This window comes from Mus pahari, chromosome 1, assembly GCF_900095145.1.
Source record: "Mus pahari chromosome 1, PAHARI_EIJ_v1.1, whole genome shotgun sequence".
NCBI classification, from domain to species: domain Eukaryota; kingdom Metazoa; phylum Chordata; class Mammalia; order Rodentia; family Muridae; genus Mus; species Mus pahari.
Window position 1 is genome coordinate 64,205,771 of NC_034590.1, and position 18,925 is coordinate 64,224,695.

General features: G+C 40.2%; 1 non-coding gene across 1 annotated transcript; it reads right to left on the reverse strand.

Moving 5' to 3' along the window:
* Window positions 1-2,450: 2,450 nt before the first annotated feature.
* Window positions 2,451-2,582, reverse strand: LOC115062940. Its single transcript, XR_003842847.1, has one exon. It is a non-coding gene; the product is annotated as a small nucleolar RNA SNORA17 (small nucleolar RNA).
* Window positions 2,583-18,925: the final 16,343 nt, after the last annotated feature.

The window sequence follows — 18,925 nt, forward strand, 5'->3', positions numbered from 1 at the left end:
AACAACAACAAAACACAACCTTTAGTGGTCCAATGAATATATTTGCTTCCTGTTTGTGGACTAAGGTGTTCGTATCAAATGGCTAATACTTATTTTATAGATGGGAAATTAGAAAACAATAGAAAATTCTTTATTTCTTCTTATCTCATCATGATATTATCTTTTATGAGGGTTCTATTGGGTTTGATGAGTTGGAATGTTTTCTTAACTTGCTATTGGTTCTTTGTAATCTCACACCATGTACCCCAATCCCACTCATCTCTCCCCGCTCATACCTGCCCTCCACCCTTGCAACCTCTTCCCCAATAGAGAAAAATTAAAAATCTCATTGTGGAAGCTATAGTGTGTCACAGTATGTCCCACAGATTACCCTCTTGTCCACTTTTCTTTGCTTGCAAATGTTCATTGGTTACTGGAGGCTCCTGGCTTCTCCTACTCTATCAGTACTAGAACTTCACTAGGACTCCTCTCAGGTACCCTGCTGTTGCCCTGTGTCATGGTGATCCTGTGGTTATAGATCTATAGGATCAGCCTCTTTGTGTATGTACACCAGCAGTTCACTGATGGGCTAAATGTTGGGGTGGGTCAATTCAAAGCCCTGAATCTGGCCCTGAGACGTATCTGAGCTGGTCAGCCCACTGGCATTTCCTGCCCAGGTGAGGTGTACGGCCTGCTTTCATCTGGTGAGAGACATAGCCACTTCTCCCACTCTCATGAAGCCAGAGCCAGCTCTCCTGCCTGCTGTAGATAGAGGAGGGAGGAGAAGAGGGTATCTCTCCCTTGTCTGTGCACTCCCAGCATCAAGAGGCAGGGCTGGCTCTCTTGTTTCTCTTGTGCTCACACCCTAAGGGCCAACTCTCCTGTCTACTATAGGTGACAAGGGGTGGGAGGGTGGGGGAATCTCTCCCTTACTATATTAGTCAGGGTTCTCCAGAGCCACAGAACTTATGGAATGTCTCTCTATGTTAAGGGAATTTATTGTGATGACTCACAGTTTGCAGTCTAACTAACCTAACAATAGGGAGCTGTAGATGGAAAGTCCAAGAATCTAGTAGTTGCTCAGTCCCACGAGGCTACTTGTTTCAGTTGGTCTTCTGTCGAAGTAGGTTCCTACAGATCTGCTGGCAAATAAGTAAAAGCAGTCAAAGAGTGAATCTTCCTTCTTCCAATATCCTTACGTAGGTCTCCAGCAGAAGGTGTGGCTAGATTAAAGGTGTGTACCACTACGCCTGGATCTGGGACTTGCTTTGGGCTGATCTTGAACTCAGAGATCTCCTTGCCTGGAGTGTACTACCTTGCCTGGGCCTAAGCTTTTCATGGCCACTATGCCTCAAGATCTCCATGCTAAGATCCAGGTCAGAAGACTATGTCTTCCAGTCTCAAGGTCTGGATCACAGCTGAGCCCTCCCATTCTGGATTATAATTCATTCTAGATATAGTCAAGTTGACAACCAGGAATAGCCATTACACTTATCCATGTCATCACAGATCAGAAAGGTGGTCAAGTGCCAGGGCCAGTTCTCCCCACTCTTGACCTCAGGGTCAGTTCCTCCCATGCTCCCCTGCCCAGGTGAGTTGCAGGGGAGGAGAGCTTTCCCAAGTGCTGCAGCTGGCAAGGGACAGGGCCAGTTCCCCTGCTTTCCTGACCCCAAGGGCCAGCTCTCCCACCTGCTGCAGTTGGTGAGAGGTTAGGAGGGAAGGAAGGGATTCCTCCCTGGTCCATGCCACCTCACAGGAGACAAGTGGCAGGGCCGGCCACCTCTTCCATGCTAGCATTCTCTGGGTGTCTCACCTGAAACTCCTGTATTGTGCAGGGATGGCTCTCCCATGATGCCCAGGTGATGGTGGAACCAGTTCTACCTAGCCCTCAGACATCAACATGTCCCCAGGTGGCAGCCCAGGCCAGGGATGTCCACCTGGCCTTTGATGTTAACAGACCCCACGCTGCTGCAGGGCCATGGACCTGGATGTGGCTCTTAGTGGCAGCACAGGCTACAACCCTACCATGGTCCTGGTTACTCACATCAGACTGTTCCTCACTACCCTCAAGTTTCCAGTTCTGCCTCTCTTCATTATGCCCCCATCCTTGCATTTCTTTACACTTCATCACTTACTGTTCCAGGCAGGGGTCTGCCCATCCCCCCAGGCTCCACAGAGGGTGCTCCCTGTCTGAGCCCCATGACACCAGTCTGGTGATAGGTTCAGATATGATGCTCTCCTGGCTCCCTGGCTCCCTCTAGTGATCTCTTGTGACCATCATATGTCTTGGGCTCATTCCTGCCCTGGCCGGTGGTCTCAGGCAGGGTTCTTTTAGTCTCAAGCTTTATTCTGGTTCTGGGACCCCATCTGGGTCCACCTGGCTCCAGATTAGTGGCCATCTCAGGCTAACTCCTTATCAGAGCCCCACTGGCACTGGACTGGTGTTCATCTCAGGCTCGTTCTTTTCAAGAAATATTAGGCTACTAATCATTCAGATGTTCATAGGTCAGAACACTCGACATTGACATATTCCCCCTTCTCTCTGCCACCTACTGATGCACACGTGACACAGCAGACACACCTGGAATGCCTCTATGGGCATTGCATTGGAAATGTTTTAATCTTGCTCCTTAAGTAAGGAGGTTTATTTTTAATGGAGATATGTAGTCTGAATATTTGTGTCCCCCCCCCAAATTTATACATTGAAATTCTAAGTCCAAAGTGCTGTCCTTAGGCCTTGGGACTTTTGGGAGGTAATTAGATTGTGGACGAGGAGCCCTCATGAATGGAATTAGTGTCTCTGCTGGGTTGAAAGAAACAATGTTTCACACAAGCTCATGTACTTGGACACTTGGTCTCCAGCTAGTGGTGCTGTTTGAGGCAGATATGGAGCCTTTAGGAGGAAGAGCCTACTGAAGGAGGCATCTCACTAGAGCCAGGCTTTGAGGTTGTAGAGCCCACCCCAACTTCCTGTTCTTTCTGTATCTCTGTGTCCTACACATGAATGAAGGAAAATGTGATTAGACAGATCCCTGTCCTTCATGATGCCTTTCCGGTCTGTTGTCATGGCTTCCCCTCCACGATGAGCAGCACGTTCTCTGAACCTGTAAGCTAAAACATAACCTTCTCTAAGTTGACTTTTGTCAGGGTATCCTGTCTTGGCAGCAGACAGGTAATTAGTACAGCGTCCTCATGAGAGAAACCCTGGAGAGCTAGCTATCCTCTTCCACCACATGGGATGGAATGAGAGGGTGCTACCATCTACCATGCATTAAATAGTATAGATATTGATCAGTGCCTTGGTATTGGGCTTATCAGTCCCCAAAACTGAGAAATAACTTTGTTATATGTAAGCTATCCAGTTTATGGTGTTCTTTTCTTGTTTTTATTATAACAGATTAAAAAATATGCTGTTGCTGCTATCCAGGTACCCAAATTCTGGTTTAGATTGTCTTGAGAGATACAGAATTTGCTGAGGTAAGAGCTCAGAAAATTTGTATTTTAATCTCAGGTATGCTATTTGTAAAAAAAAAAAAAAAATTTAAAGTGTGTTTTAAACACTGAAGTTTGATTAGCTTTTCATTGTAGAAAAAAAAAAAAACAATTCAGTTACCCCAAATGATTCCTAAATTCCCAGAAACTGTTCTGATTGTTTGTGCCTACATTTTGGCTTTTGGATTGAACTCATTTGAAAGTCACCCCCCTTTACATAGTCCATGTAAAATTGTGTGTTTTCTAATGGGATGATTACATACAATAGTAAACTGAAGCTGAACTTGACTCTAAAATTATGTAGGCAATGACTCATTGGATACTTTGTGTCTTCTCTGAAATGGAGATAATAGTAGAGTTAAACAGAAGACTAAGAGGAAGTGCTATCTCTGGACAACTATCCAGGGAAATGAACTTATAGGACTGGTTTCACATTTCTAATTACTGGGACAAAGTCATGCCTGATAGACAAAGAAATGCCTATCAGATGTCTACCAACGTTTAGCATTCAGCCACCAAGACCACTTATATTTCCCTTTCTCCCTAATTCAACATCCCATGTTAGGTTAATAAATATTTTCATAATTACTTTTCAGAGACTTTAAGGTAGTAGGACTTTATGGTGGAATCAATGTATTTTAGTTTGATTTCTGTGAAATATTTAGCAGTATGTTAGACAGCCTTATTATTTCTAAGACATTTTCTGGAGATAGGTTGGCTCAGTTGGATATATAAAGAGGCAATAGCTGTCATGTAGGCTATTTATTTCGCTATATTTACTATATATAGAGTGTATTTTCTGCTAGTCTAGGTAGAATGGATTTATTTTCAAGCCCCAGTGAATGTGTATATCCAGGGTTTACATTCTGGATGCAGAGGTGCATGTAGTTTAAGAACATAAATATTGCCACAAATTGTCCACGGGATGGAAAGTAATAATGTCTCTCATCCATTGCAATCTTATCTGAAAGTCCTGTATTTTGGTACTGAAAGAGAAAACAAATCCATTTCCATATCACTCATTTTATATAGTACGTTGATGTGAGTCGCTTTAAACAAATCTAATTCAGTCTCCTGAGGGATGAGATTTGAAAGTCTCTATCATTGGGTTCACTATGTGTACATTTTAGTTATTTGTACTTTCATGCAAGTATTGCATATCTTGATAAAGGAATTGAAAAATATAGAATCCAGGACTCAAATGCAAGTTTTAACTCCAAGTTTAGTATATTTTTCCCCCAACAATCTTGTTTCTCAATGAAATAATATAATATAGAAATATCGCTGGCTTATATTTCCTCTGGACTTGGTTTCTTCTGTTTTTACAATCCATGTGCCTATGGAAGGTTATGAGGAAGTGTTATCCATGGACAACTTATAGGACTAGTTTCAGATTTGGAATGATCTAAATACTGGGATATATTGGCCTCATCACAATAGTCATCATTTTCAGTGCACACAGATGTTCTAAGCAGGGCAATCCAGAAGTTTGGAACATGAACTCACATTGCTGTTTGGGTTCTTTTTGTTTCATATTTTGAAAAATGTTGTAGTCTGGGTATCAAATGTCCCTCCTACAGATGTTAAATGGTTGGTTGTCACTGATGGATTTAATAATTGACTCATGACAAAGCTAACCTCATTAATAAGTACAATCTGCTGATAGATTCATTATTGGGTTTCGGAATTATGGGAAGGTAGTAGAAAGTAAGTGGAGGTGTCTAGTCTTGAGATAGGCACCATGCCTTTCTGGCATGATGCTCCTGCCTCATTACAGTTAGGAAAGCAGTGGAGCCAACTGATGACCATGGGCTCAAATCTGTGAACCTATAAGCAAAATAAATCATTCCACCTTAAGTTAATTTTTGAGTATTTTTCCCCAGTGGTGCATGCCTTTAATCCCAACATTTAGGAGGCAGCAGCAGGTGGATCTCTGTGAGTTCAAGATGAGCCTGGTCTATAGCATGAGTTCCAGGACAGTAAGGCTACATAGAAACCCTGAATCAAACAACCAAAAACCAACCAACCAACCAACCAAAAACCAACCAACCAACCAAAAACCAACCAACCAACCAACCAACAACCAAATAAAATACAAAGATGAATCTATGCATATTTTCAAACAGAAATATAATCAAAACACATTGTCTGAAACTCTTGAAGGACAAATAAAAATATATACAAACATAGACTGCAGAGATGGCGAAGTGGTTAAGAGCGATGGCTGCTCTTCCAGAGCACTCGGGTTTGATTCTTAGCACCCACATGGCAGCTCACAACAATCTGAAAATCAAGTTCCATTTAATGAGTATTTTGCTACAAAAAGCAATGCACTCAATGGACAATAAGGAAAGAAAATGTTTTTGTAATAATCTCAGGTTGTTATATTTGAAAGGGACATTAGAAAATATTTGTTTCAAGTACATAATCAAAACACTAGGAAACTAAATTCTGGAGCAAAAGGGTACATGAAAAGCTTGAATCTTACAGTGAATTAGAGATATTCAAGACTAGGACCCAGGTTTCCTGGATCCCAGGCCAGTGCATTTACTACCAACAACTTGGTTTTGGATTTCTGCCAACCAGGAGGCATTTAACTATGAGCTGACACTTGGCATCCATAGCTTTCCTGAATGTAAACATCAGCAATGTAGGTGAAAGGTTGTGGAGAATTTGGGATTTGAAGTCACTTTTGCTGGGATTATTGGATTATGAATTTGGGTATGCTACCTACCTAAAGACCCCAAGGAAAATAGTCATAACAGAGACTGGAGAGGCCAGAGGGTATAAATCACTGAGGGGCCTATATTTATGCATATGCATCTGGATAATTAGCTTGCTGTATCTTCAACTTCTTTCTTTTCTGAGAAAGAAAAACCTGATCTGGCATGGAACCAGTATTTGTTTTGTAGCTCTCTTCACTGTTCAGCTTGTGCCATTTGGGCAAGATAATATTTATAAAAAGCTCTGACCTTATGTCTATGAAACACTTCTTATATACTTCTTGCTTCATATGTGTGGGTGTCCAGTATTACAGCAGGGTTCTGGAACTGAGGACAGATGTGTGTCATCAGCGAGAATGAAGACACTGACCTCCAGTTGATGTTCAATCAAGTGGTCCTGAACAGCTCCAACCATCTTTATTTATACACTCATAAGCCTGGTTGCCTGAACAGTGTTATTATCATTGTTTTTCATTCAGTCATAATATCAGCGCTACAAAAGCCCCCTATGCTCCCCTAATAGTTTTCTTTCCACCATACCCTTCCCTCCTCTTCCTCTCTCCCACGCCTCAGCCTTATTTTGAAGGTTCTACTCTGCCCTTTCTCCCTCCTGGCTGTATATGGGAAGGCTGTGTTTCTTGTTTATTTTAGGTGTGAAATTGAAACTTCGGTGCATACTCAGCCTGTTTCAATTCACAGTTCTTGAGAGTGGTAGACCCTGGGATTGAAGTGAGTCTGATTTCAAAACCAGAGCTCAGATTTACCTTTAAATAATATTCTATTCTTTATTTGGGCAATTTGTTTCTTTTTAACATTTCTGGTTCTATCACTTAATTGTAGCTGTCCAGCAGCCAAGCAGAACTGGATACACCTGAAAGGGAGGCTGGAAATGAAATAGGACAGGTGGACTAGAGAAGAATGAAGCCAAGACAGAGAGTCTCTGATCAAGGCTCAAAGTTTAATTTTCAGCTCTGCGTTTAAATAAGCAAAACCCACAGACCCATCCCTTTGTTTCAGCTGGATTGAGTTGCAAAGCAAGCTCAGCAGGTGGCCAACTCCTCAAGGTCCAGTAGGAAATGCAAATGTTGCAAGGCCCCGTTCTCCAGCCTGGTTGTAAAACCTTAGGAGGAGGTTTGTTTAGCCTATTCAAGGCTGGGGGAAGGACACACTTAATATTATACTAAGTCACTCTTGTTATCTCAGAAGTGTAAATGATCTTAATTTTCTTTTATTCAGAGAAAGAGCAATTATACCAGATTAAAAGACTCAGGGCAAAGGAAACCAGGAAATAAAAGTTATGAGGAAAATAGAGGAAGTTTTCTTGGAGTGGTTATAAGTCAGAAACTTTTAACAATTCCTATTGTATTGTTTACCAACTCAAGATCATCTTAGATGCCTAGATGTCAGCTCATAAAGTACATCTCTGGTGTGATAGTAGAAATTTGAGGGGCTGAGATTCCCTTTGTGCTAAGAGATAATGAGGCAGGTCAGGGAAACAATGGAAAACCCACTAGTTACCAGAAGGAATAGCAATATTTTCTTGTTGTTAAGTAAAATATGAGGCTGGGAGTTGATTACCCATGTTTTTAACAATTTAAGGAAACAAATAATCTTTGATAGATGTCCTAGGTGTTGAAATATTTCAGATAACTGTATCTTACATAAAAATAATTCATCACCAGACTTTGGAACACAGGAAAATTGTTAATGGGATTAGAAAACATTTCGAGATGTTAAAGCATAACAGAGTAACATATTGGAAGGATTAAAATATATCCTGTTGTCATAGATACAATTTCGCCCTTTGTCAGAAGAGACAAATTTGCTTAATTTTGGATTTAAATAACCTTGATTGATGCTTGCCATATGCCAGATATGTTTATGTTGGCTTTAAAATGGAATAATAATGAAATACATAAGGCATGTATTATCATTCCATTTCACAGATAAGTAAACTGTTGTTTAGGCTGCTTAAATGATGTGCAAAGACAGTCAGGAAGATGAAAGTTGGGTTGCTGTAACTCCCAAACTATCATCTTTTCTTAATATAGTTCTGTCATTTAGACAATTTCTGACTCAGAATTGGATCATGGATAATAGGTATGAGATGTTTTCTTAGTGGAGGAAACCTAGAAATGCATTATTTTGAGTGGCGATTAGATGAGGGAGGTGAATATTACCCAAATGTACCCAGAGATCAATTGCTTGAAAAATCTTCCTCGTTACCATTGGTAGGAAAAGAGCAGAAGTCTCTGGGAACCACACCTGTAATTTGACTTCCTTACTTTGCAGATGAAACTTTGGGGGTGGATGAGGCTATGCTTTCCTTTTTCCTTTAAATCTCATGATTATGATGATGAACCTAATTTCAAGGTCAGCCTGGGCTAACTAGAGAATTCCAGGACAGTTTGGCTACAGAGTGAGACACTTTAAAAAATGGTATGGCCACAAAAGAAAGCAGAAAGTGTAACAAAAATTAACAAAGGAACTAAATTCTACCTCTAGAAATAGAAAGAACTGTCAGAAAGAGATGCTAAAATAGATTAAAAAAAAAACCCCAAAGATATAAAATATTGAAGAGTAGAAGAAACCAAGACACAAGAGGCTAATTCTGGTAGTTTTGAAACAAAATCAAAGTAAATATCTAGAAACTGAAAAACATTTCCTGAAAAATAAGACTTTTGGTTGACAGACAAAGAAACAATGATTTGTGGGACAGAGCTGGGGAAAAGAGGCTGAGAAATGGAGATAAGAAACTCCAATATAACCCAGCAGATGACAATAATAAAATAGGGTGGAGACAATTTAGCAAAAATAATGGGTGAACATTTTCAAAAGTTAAATATAGACTCTATAAAATGGGAAGATATATGGATCTGATAAGGATACATAAATGACTAGATGGATGGATAGATAAATTTATATCATTCATAAATCTATGTATCTATGATCTAACTACATGATCGATAATAGGTGTACAGATATCATATATAAATAAGTATATTCATGTGTGTGTGTGTGTGTGTGTGTGTGTGTAAAGACAATCAGGAAGGTGAAAGTTGGGTTTGTTGTGACTCCTAAATAATCATCTGAAGGGGGTGGTTCTGGTGCTAAGGTCCTGTTCCCCAACTGGTTTTCGATCTGTATGTAAAGAAAGCCAGGGGTCAGTCGCTGGGCAGAAGGTACAGGTAAGACTTCTGGGTCCCAGGAGGAAAAGGCAGAGGAAAGAAAGGAGAGAAGTTTCTGCCATGCTTTGGAGGAAGAAGAAACTGAGAGCCATGTGAGGTATTGGGAAGAGCTGGGGCCTGTGGCCAGTGCTTCAGGCAGGTGATCATGGGGCGAGGTGGGTCTAGCCACTGAAGTTTAGGGCAGGTAGGAGGAGTAGAGATAAACATATTATTACGGGCATATTTTTCCAGGTGGGAGATAGTAACACATAGCAATTTTGTCCTAAGGCATGTTGAAAAGGAACAAACTGTCTGTATGTTTTTTATCCACGGATTCAAGGGAAGCTGGGAGGGGGCTGGTAACATAGTTTCCTCATGGACCTAAAGGTGGTAGCATAAAACGACATGCAACAATCATGTTTTCTTAATGCTGATCTGCAAATTAGACATTGTCATCATATAACTTCTGGGTCATGGATACTAGGTGTGAAATCTGTTTATATCTGTCTGTCTGTCTGTCTTCCTGCCTATCACTTGGTGCATGCTAAATAATGTTGTAGAAGCTGAACCAATTCAATTTAATACCATTTTTACCTCTCAGAGTTCATACCTTGTTTGGGTAGGGAAAAATAGAGCAAAAAAAAGTCATAACAAAACAGTAGAGGAAGGCAGGAAAGCATTTCCACTCCTGAACCTCTAGTCATTTGTGTATGTGTGTGTGTGTGTGTGTGTGTCCTTTGTTTTATTCCAGAGCCTCATTTTTCCTTACATAACTACACAATGATAGGTTGTTGAAGCCCTGTATTCTCACATGACTGTAGGAACCCAGTCTCTTTTTTTTTGACATTTAAAAACAAATTTGAGATTATAATATAATCACAAAACTTCTTACTTTCCTCCTTCCCTATTAACTCTCCTATATCCCATTCTCACTCTCTTTCAAATTTATAGCTTTGTTTTCATTGTTATTTATGCATATATGTATATCATATATATTACTAAATATAGCTTGCAAAATCCACATAATGTTACTTGTATGCATGTTGTTAGGTCTAACTATTTCCTTTTCTTTTCTTTTTTATTTGTTTATTCTTCTCTCATACACTACATCCAGATCTTTATTTCTCCTCCCTCCACTCTTCCCAGTTCACCCCCTCCCTCACCTCCCTTTTATCCAGCTCCACTGCTTCTAAATTTCCTTTTAGAAAAGAGCAGACCTCCTAGGAATATCAACTGAACAAGGCATAACAAGTTCCAATAAGACTAGACACAAACTCTCAGATCAAGGCTGGATCAAGCAACTGAGAAGAAGAAAATGGGTCTTGAGATCAGGCAAAAGAGTCCCCACTTCTACTGTTAGGAGTCCTACAAAACCCTCAAGCTAAATAACTACAATACATATGCAGAGGACCTAACCTAATGTAGCCACATGCCAAGTTCCTTGGTTCCTGCTTCAATCTCTGTGAGCCTAGCTTAGTTGAGTCTATGGACTGTGTTCTTCTAGTGTTTTTGATGCCTCTGACTTCTACAATACTTCTTCCTCATTTTCTGCATGGTTCTCTGAGCTCCACCTAATGTTTGGCTGTGGGTCTTTGCATCTGCTCTCATCAGCTGCTGGAGGAAGCCTTTCTGATGACATTGTGCTAGGCAACCATATATGAGTATAACAGAATACCATCAGAAATCATTTCATTGACTTTTTTCTTCTTTTTTTGGCCAGTCCTATTTGGCTCTACCACATGTCTCTGAGCTATCCAGCTTTTGGTTCCTGGCCATTCAGGCAGTTTTAGACATGGGATCCACTGAGTTATGGGCTTCAAGTTAGACCAATCATTGGTTAGACACTCCCACAAGTTCTGAGCCACCCTTGCCCCAGCACATCTTGCCAGCAGTACGGTTTGTAGGTCTAAGGTTTTGTGGCTGAATTGTTGTCTCAGTCCCACCTCTAGAAGGAAGCCTTGCCTAGTTACAGAGGATATCCAGTTCAGGATCCATACCCTCCATTACTAGGAGTCCTCTCTAGGGTCACTGTCACAGAATCCAGGAAGTTTCCATTGCACTAACTTTCCACATTGTCCTGAAAATGCCTCCCAATTTCAGTGGTCTCTCCCTGTACTCTGTCCCTTCATCCATCCCTACCCCACCTAATCCCTCCTGCCCCCATCCCCTCACTCCATCTGCAGTAGACAGCATATCAGTCTCATAATCTAATCATTTCTTAAATAACTGAGAACAACTGATTTCATACGAGAAGGCTGAATGCATGCAAAGGTGCATACTAATGTTTTCAACTCAAGGCACAATCAGGAGGGAAGTCACCAGTAAGAATAGAAACAAGGCTCTGCCTCCCCAAACTTGTTTCTTTTCACACAGGACAAGCTGTGAGATATAAGTCCATACATAATCTGGATGGCCAGTGAAAATCAGATTTTCCTCTCTAATTCATGACTTCTTTAATTACAACTGATTATAGTCATGTTCATTGTCAGAAGTAAGCAAAACTCTTATTATCACCCCGCAGGGATGCTTTTGGAACTCCCATCTCATTTATGCCTGCCCACTCTGTGTGCCACTGCCTCTGGTTCTAAATAGGTCTGTTCTCTGATAAATCTTCCTCCCCCTAATTTCTTTCCTTTAAAATTCTCCATACTAGCAGACAGGAGAATTTTTCCCATGAAAGGCTTGAGCTCGCTATTTCCCTGTTTGAAGGCCATCAGTGATTCTTTCACTAGATATTCTGCGAGTTGGATTCCTCCTTCCTGCCCCAGATGTCCTTTTCCCATTGCCTCTGTCCTTACCTCATCAGCCATGCTTATCAAATGCATTATGGTCTCTTGAGCAACCTTTTTTCCCCACGTGTTTCTGCACATTTATTTTTTTTTCGGCTACATTTGTATGACAAGATTTCCCCCTCTTAATTCCCATTCATGACTGCGAGACACACATATTTCCACCTTAAGATTCAGCTCAAGTTTCACCTCCTTGTGTTTCTTCTGACCCTCATCTTGTAGCTGAATTAATCCACCATTCTTTGAGACCTCATGTACAGAATCATATTTTGTCATAATGCTCTTACACATGCTTGGAATCTTTCAGGCTATTTGCTTCCTCTGTAATTCTTGAGACTAGATGCTGTTTCTTTTTGTCCCCTCTATTTCCTTCTATTCCAACCCTCCTCTGACCAAATATCTGGCCAATATATCAAATCCCAAAAGTGTTTTCTGAAAAAAGAAATAGATAAAGGAATGATGGTTGACGCAAGGAAAATGTCTCTTTTGAAATGTAGAATTGATTTTCTGTCTCACCTTAGAAATTTGATTTGCTACTCTCCGGACACAGGGAGCTAATCAAAGTATGAGTATTTTGGGGCATGACTCCAAGTCCCCAAACTATAGTGTCTTAATTATGACTTTATAGGAAGCCCCTAGACAGTTGGGGACCTTGAAACTTCATTCACTCTAAAGGTAAGCGATGACCACATTTGATTTAACCACAGAAGCAATTAACTCCCTGCCAGTGTAGCAAACTGCATCAGAGCTGTATTTATTGATGCATAGATTTCACAGGGCTGTGATATTTGAAGACAAATGGCTATGCCTATAATTAAGACTGCTAAAGAATTGGCAGCTATGATATGATGATGGAAGAGAGGGAGAAAGGACAAAGGATCAGAAATGACCTGGATGACACTGTCTTTGTGACCTTGATTTCCCTTTCTTTCCATTGACTTTCCAATCAAATAAAGTCTTTCATTCAGTCAGTTCTCATACTATCTTAGAGTTTATTGTGATAAAACACTGAACAATGAGCCATCTTTGCTGCTCTTCTGAAACATGAGGTAAAAGCTAGCTAGATCCAAAACCAATGCTGGACAGCAGTCAGTTATTCCAAATCCATGCACCTATGACCTAGTAAGAATAAAGTTGACGCTCGAGTAAATTATTTAGATAAGCTTCCTGCTGTACTCCAAATTCACTATGTGATTAAGACAAACCTCTTAATATCCCTGAACCTCAGTTTCTTATAAATAAAAAAATTAACACCATCTATCTCACTGGTATTTTTATAATGACTCAACAGCTTGACACTGGACACTACCAGAACTGAAATATAAAAAGCACTCAATAAAGATGGCTCATTTTTCAACAGGCTCTAAGTTCAATTTCCAACACCTATGTCAGGTGGTTTAAAACCACCTGTAACTCCAGCTCCAGGGTGTTCAACTCTTTTTGGCTCCATGGGTACCTACATACACATGGAATATGCTCACAGACACATATATACATAATAAATAAAAAAGAAAATAAATCTTAACAATAAACATGTTTTTGAATTGCAATTGATTGATTGATTCATTCATCTATATTTTTGAGAAGGGTTTCACGTAATCCAGGAGGGCCCCTAATTTTCACAGTGTAACTGATACTGACCTTGAACCTCCTGATCTTTCTACTTCCACCTCTGATGTATTGGGATTATAGATGTATACTACAATACTCAAACATTACTTTAAATTGTGGTAAAATAAACATAATAAAATTTACCATCTTAATCACTTCTTTAAAAGAAAACAAACAAACAACACTGAACAAACAACTTGACGAAGAAAAGGTTTATTTGGCTTACCCTTCAAATCAAAGTTCATTAACAAAGGAAGTCAAAGGAGCACTGAAGACAGAAACCAGATGCAGGAGCTGATGCAGAGGCCACACAAGAGTGCATCTTAGTAGCTTGCTTTCATGGTTTAATCATCCTATTTACTTGTAGCACCCAGGACCACTAGTCCGGGTGTGATTCTGCTTGAAGTGAACTGGGATCTGAGTCCGTCTGATTCAGCTTTGTGTTTTTGGAAAACAATGCATAAAAAGAAATGGAAAGACATTATCAATCTGAAAATCTACTGCAGGCTTTCCTACCTGGCAGTCTGGGTTCTTCACTCTGTTGTAGTTTCCTCTTTTCAAGTGACTCTAGCTTCTGTCAGATTGCCATAAAACGAGCCAGCACACATACGCAGCAAGGACTTGTTACCCTGCACATAAAGATGACCTACAGATGAAACTGTAGGAAAGAATGGTCTCACTTTATATTTTCATCCACTATCACAAGATGATGAAGAAGTTCTTCATTAATAATCCTTCTTCCCAAGACTGCTTTATTATGTAATAAATGTAATAGAGTAGGTAGTTGTTTCCTACTATTATCTACTAGAATCTTATGACCAAGGCTCCTTTATTTTTTGACTGAGTTTCAGTTGAGACTATACCACATTAAAATGTTTTATCTTGCTTAATACTCACAAATTTTCATAGGACACTGTGATTCTCTTTAGGGATGAGAAAGCAAATTCGAAAAGCCAACTCATTTTCAAAAGTATTATGTGGTGTGGTTGTAAAGAGTTAAGAATTCACGTAGTTCATGCAAGTGCCTGATTAGTGCACTAATCATTAGGGATCAAATTGTTCTCCATTTCCCATAAAGGGAAGTCCAATATCACTAACATGGGCAGGCAAGGCCCTCTGTGTTCTGGTACAATATACCTTATGCCCTTCTCTTTGTTTTTATTCATTTTTTCCAATAATGCAGAACTGATTTCATTCCCTATGCCTTTTTCTCATCTTTACCCTTTCTCATGCTAATAATCTGTCAGGCATTCCCCATACTTTTTAATGATTCATTCATGCTGTTTAGTACCCAGGTAACACACTCAAATGTAGCATAAAAGAAAAAAAAAAAAAGAATCTTTGACTAATTCATTCACGACAGTTCTTTTAAATCTGCAAGTCAGGTTAGAGAAAATTGACAAATTACTACTGCTCTACATATCCAAAGATGGCATTCATCACCCATATTAAGCATTCTGTTGCTTTCTGTATTTTCTATTAACCTGTGAATTCTTTCAAGGAAGATAATGTCTTTAGAACTCGAGAGATTAGCAGAATGTTTTACAATTGTAAGAACTAAGTGAATACTCATGAGTGTGGGATGGCATTAAGTCCTCACATCCATTTATGATATTATTTTTAAAAGATTTACTTTTAATGTGTACAAATGTTTGCCTACACAGATGTATGTGCACTGTGTGGAATGCCTAGTGCTCATGTAAGTCAGAAGAGTGTATTAGATCCCCTGAAAATAGAATTACAGGAAGTTGCAAGTTGACATGTACTAGGAAATGTACTAGGAAATAAATTTGGGTTCTCTGCAAGATTCACAAGCACTTTTAAGTGTTGATCCCTTTTGCTAGTCCCTGATGGTATCATTTTGATAGGCTCATCAGGTGGAATGGATAGGTTCACCACCAAGAGGGGATTGAGGCACCCAGTACTTTTCTAGTGCATCTAGGATTCATGAACTGGAGACTTCAGTTTCTGGCCATAATCCCTCTTGGGTGTGGAATGATGAGCACACATTTGCTGGAATGTTGAACTTTCCCTGACTTACTATACCAGGTCTTTTGAAACTTGAGTTTGGTGTCCCCATCTACATCTATATTATTAGACTGGACATCCCAGTTGATCATTTGAGTCTTCTTCACTCCCATGTATGGATACTTGGGCTTTGTATGTTCGAGCTATGCAAACTTTGCTTAGGTCATATTTTTCATGTAGTTACTTGAACTTCTGAGAGAGTAAGTCCTTACTTATTTATATCTTTTACATTCATCAGCTCACATGGCCAGTTGGAAATGAACTTCTCTACTCAAAAAACTGATGGCTGTTTAGCTTCAATCCAAATATATTCTAGATATTGCCCCAGCTCATGAAAGCACACACTTTTGAACAGAAGACATTTTTGAACAAGGTTCTTCAAGATTTCAAATGTCAGGCTTATCCTAACACTCTTTTTGGACTGCATTAAGGTCAGGCATGCCTTATGACCAGTGCCATTAGATAATGACAGAGGAACAAGCGAGTGTGAGAAAGCTCCTCAATACTCAAATAACTCTTAGTAGAGAACAAAGAATAATTCTGCTTTGTATTTTTTAATGAAATGAGTTATGTACCCCAGGGAGATAAGAGACATCAACATGTGATCGAAGGAATCAGGCCATTCAAGAAATTAAGACACACCATTTCCAAAATAAGTCAGCATTTCTCATTCTTCTTTTGAACAGTCACAGGTTCCTGTCTTCTTACAGGAATTTTAGAAGCCTGAGAACTACTCACTGACTGCAATGGGTCTAATTGAGCCATAGCTATGTCCTCTTCTCTGTTCTCATCGCTGATGGGCTCTGATTGGATGCAGCAGTAATAATGAGAGGTTTTTATGCACAGTCTGAATACATAGGTTATAGATGCTCCCTGGGCTGCTTGAGAAGAGGGCTTTAGGACCATCAGCAGGCTGACCTTCACAAATGGGAGGCATTGCCTTTCCAAGGGCAGCTTTAGTGTCTCCTTTGAGAAAGTAATTTTCTTTTGTGAGTAACATGCTGTGTCACGGTTTATAACAACAGGAGGAACTGAAAGTTACAGAACCTGGGAGGCAGAAAAGGGCTGTCTGTCTGAGGAATAGCAAGAACTGATTTTATTCTATGCCACACTAAGATGAAAAGGCATCTTTTAAAAGCTTTAGTGGGCTTTCCTTTGTCCTCATCATGTTCTGGAACATACCTAATGCATCTGGTATCTTTGAAAGGAAGGGAGCAAAATAAAAGGAACCATTTTAGAGAAGAATTGCCATCATCAAACAGATTTTATCTGACATGGAGTTGGAGACATGAGCTCCCCTTGTGAAGCTCACAAGTCCTCATCAAGCTGCCAAGCTATGGGGGCACAGAATGCTCTGATTGCAAGGTGAGAAAGATTGCATTCTGAAAGAGAGTGGATTTGAGTTTTCTCCAAGAAGGTTCAATGCTATGGCTTCCTAATTTAGCAAGGAAACATGGACAAATGCACAAAATTGTTCTCAGAATTCCTTGTGTAATTTTCTTTTATTTTTTCTTTTATCTTTATTTTTTTCATTTTCTTTTTTATTAGATGTTTTCTTTATTTATATTTCAAATGTTATCCCCTTTCCTAGTTTTCCCTTGGAAAACCCCCTATCACTTCACCCCTCCCTGTGCTCACCAACCCACCCACTCCCTCTTCCTAGCCCTGGCATTCCCCTATACTGGGGCATAGAACCTTCACAGGACCAAGGGCCTCTCCTCTCATTGATGACCAACTAGGCCATCCTCTGCTATATATGCAGCAAGAGCCACGAGTCCCACCATGTGTTTTCTTTGGTTGGTGGTTTAGTCCCAGGGAGCTCTGGAGCTACTGGTTAGTTCATACAGTTGTTCCTCCTATGGGGCTGCAAGCCCCTTCAGCTCCTTGGGTACTTTCTCTGACTCCTTCATTGGGGACCCTGTGCTCTTTCCAATGGATGGCTGAGAGCACCCACTTCTGTATTTGTCAGGCACTGGTAGAACCTCTCAGGAGACAGCTATATCAGGCTCCTGTCAGCAAGCTCTTGTTGGCTTCCACAATAGTGTCTGGGTTTGGTGGTTGTTTATCGGATGGATCCCCAGGTGGGGCAGTCTCTGGATGATCCTTCCTTCAGTCTCTGCTTCACACTTTGTCTCTGTAACTCCTTTCATGGGTATTTTGTTCCCCCTTCTAAGAAGAACTGAAGTATCCACACTTTGGTCTTCCTTCTTCTTGAGTTTCATGTGCTTTGCAAATTGTATCTTGGGTATTCTATGCTTCTGGGCTAATATCCACTTATCAGTGAGTGCATATCATGTGTGTTCTTTTGTGATTAGGTTATCTCACTCAGGATGGTCATTTTATATTTTCGTAGATCCTCTTCCTCCTCCCACTCCCAGACCCCAGCCAGTATGACAGTGCTCCTTATGTTTCGGGGGTTGCCCAAATGTATGCACATAAAACATCTAAATTTAGAACATATTCACAAAATCTCAGTACAGTGCCAAATGTATTCTTTCACTAAAAAGGCATTTACTGAGGAATTGGTAGTATACCAGCTGTACACTAGTAGGATGATACAACAATGAATAAAATAGAAAAAAATTACTTTTCTCACTCTTGAGGGCACTTGAGTGCTCTTTGTAACATTTCTGAGCTTCGATGTGAGGATAATGGGAAAATTGTTCCTTCTCTCTGTTTCCATGTATGAATGTATGTATATGTTTATGTGCATTTATATATTAGTGGGGGCATGTAGATATTTTCCCACTGTTGTAACAGGAGAGAACACAGTATGAAACACAGAAAATGCAAGGACACATTTCTTTATTCCCTTGCTGGCTTCCCAAATATCGAAAATCCAATTTGACTTGGTTTCCAGCTGCAGAATCACTCCAAGGTGGCACACCAAGTAGCCTGTCTAACCAGAAGTGGCAAACACCATGAAAGCTTAATGCCATTAGGTGGATTCTGCATTTTGCCTATTAAAAATAGCTAAACACTCAAACGCTAAGCTATTTACTCTGGGTGTGGAAGTCAGTTTGTACTGGCTGCAGTTGATAAATATTTTATCTTGTACATCAATAAAGAATTTTCCTCCCTTCCATCTCTCCTTCCCTCCCTCCCTCCCTTCCTCCCTCCCTCCCTCCCTCCCTCC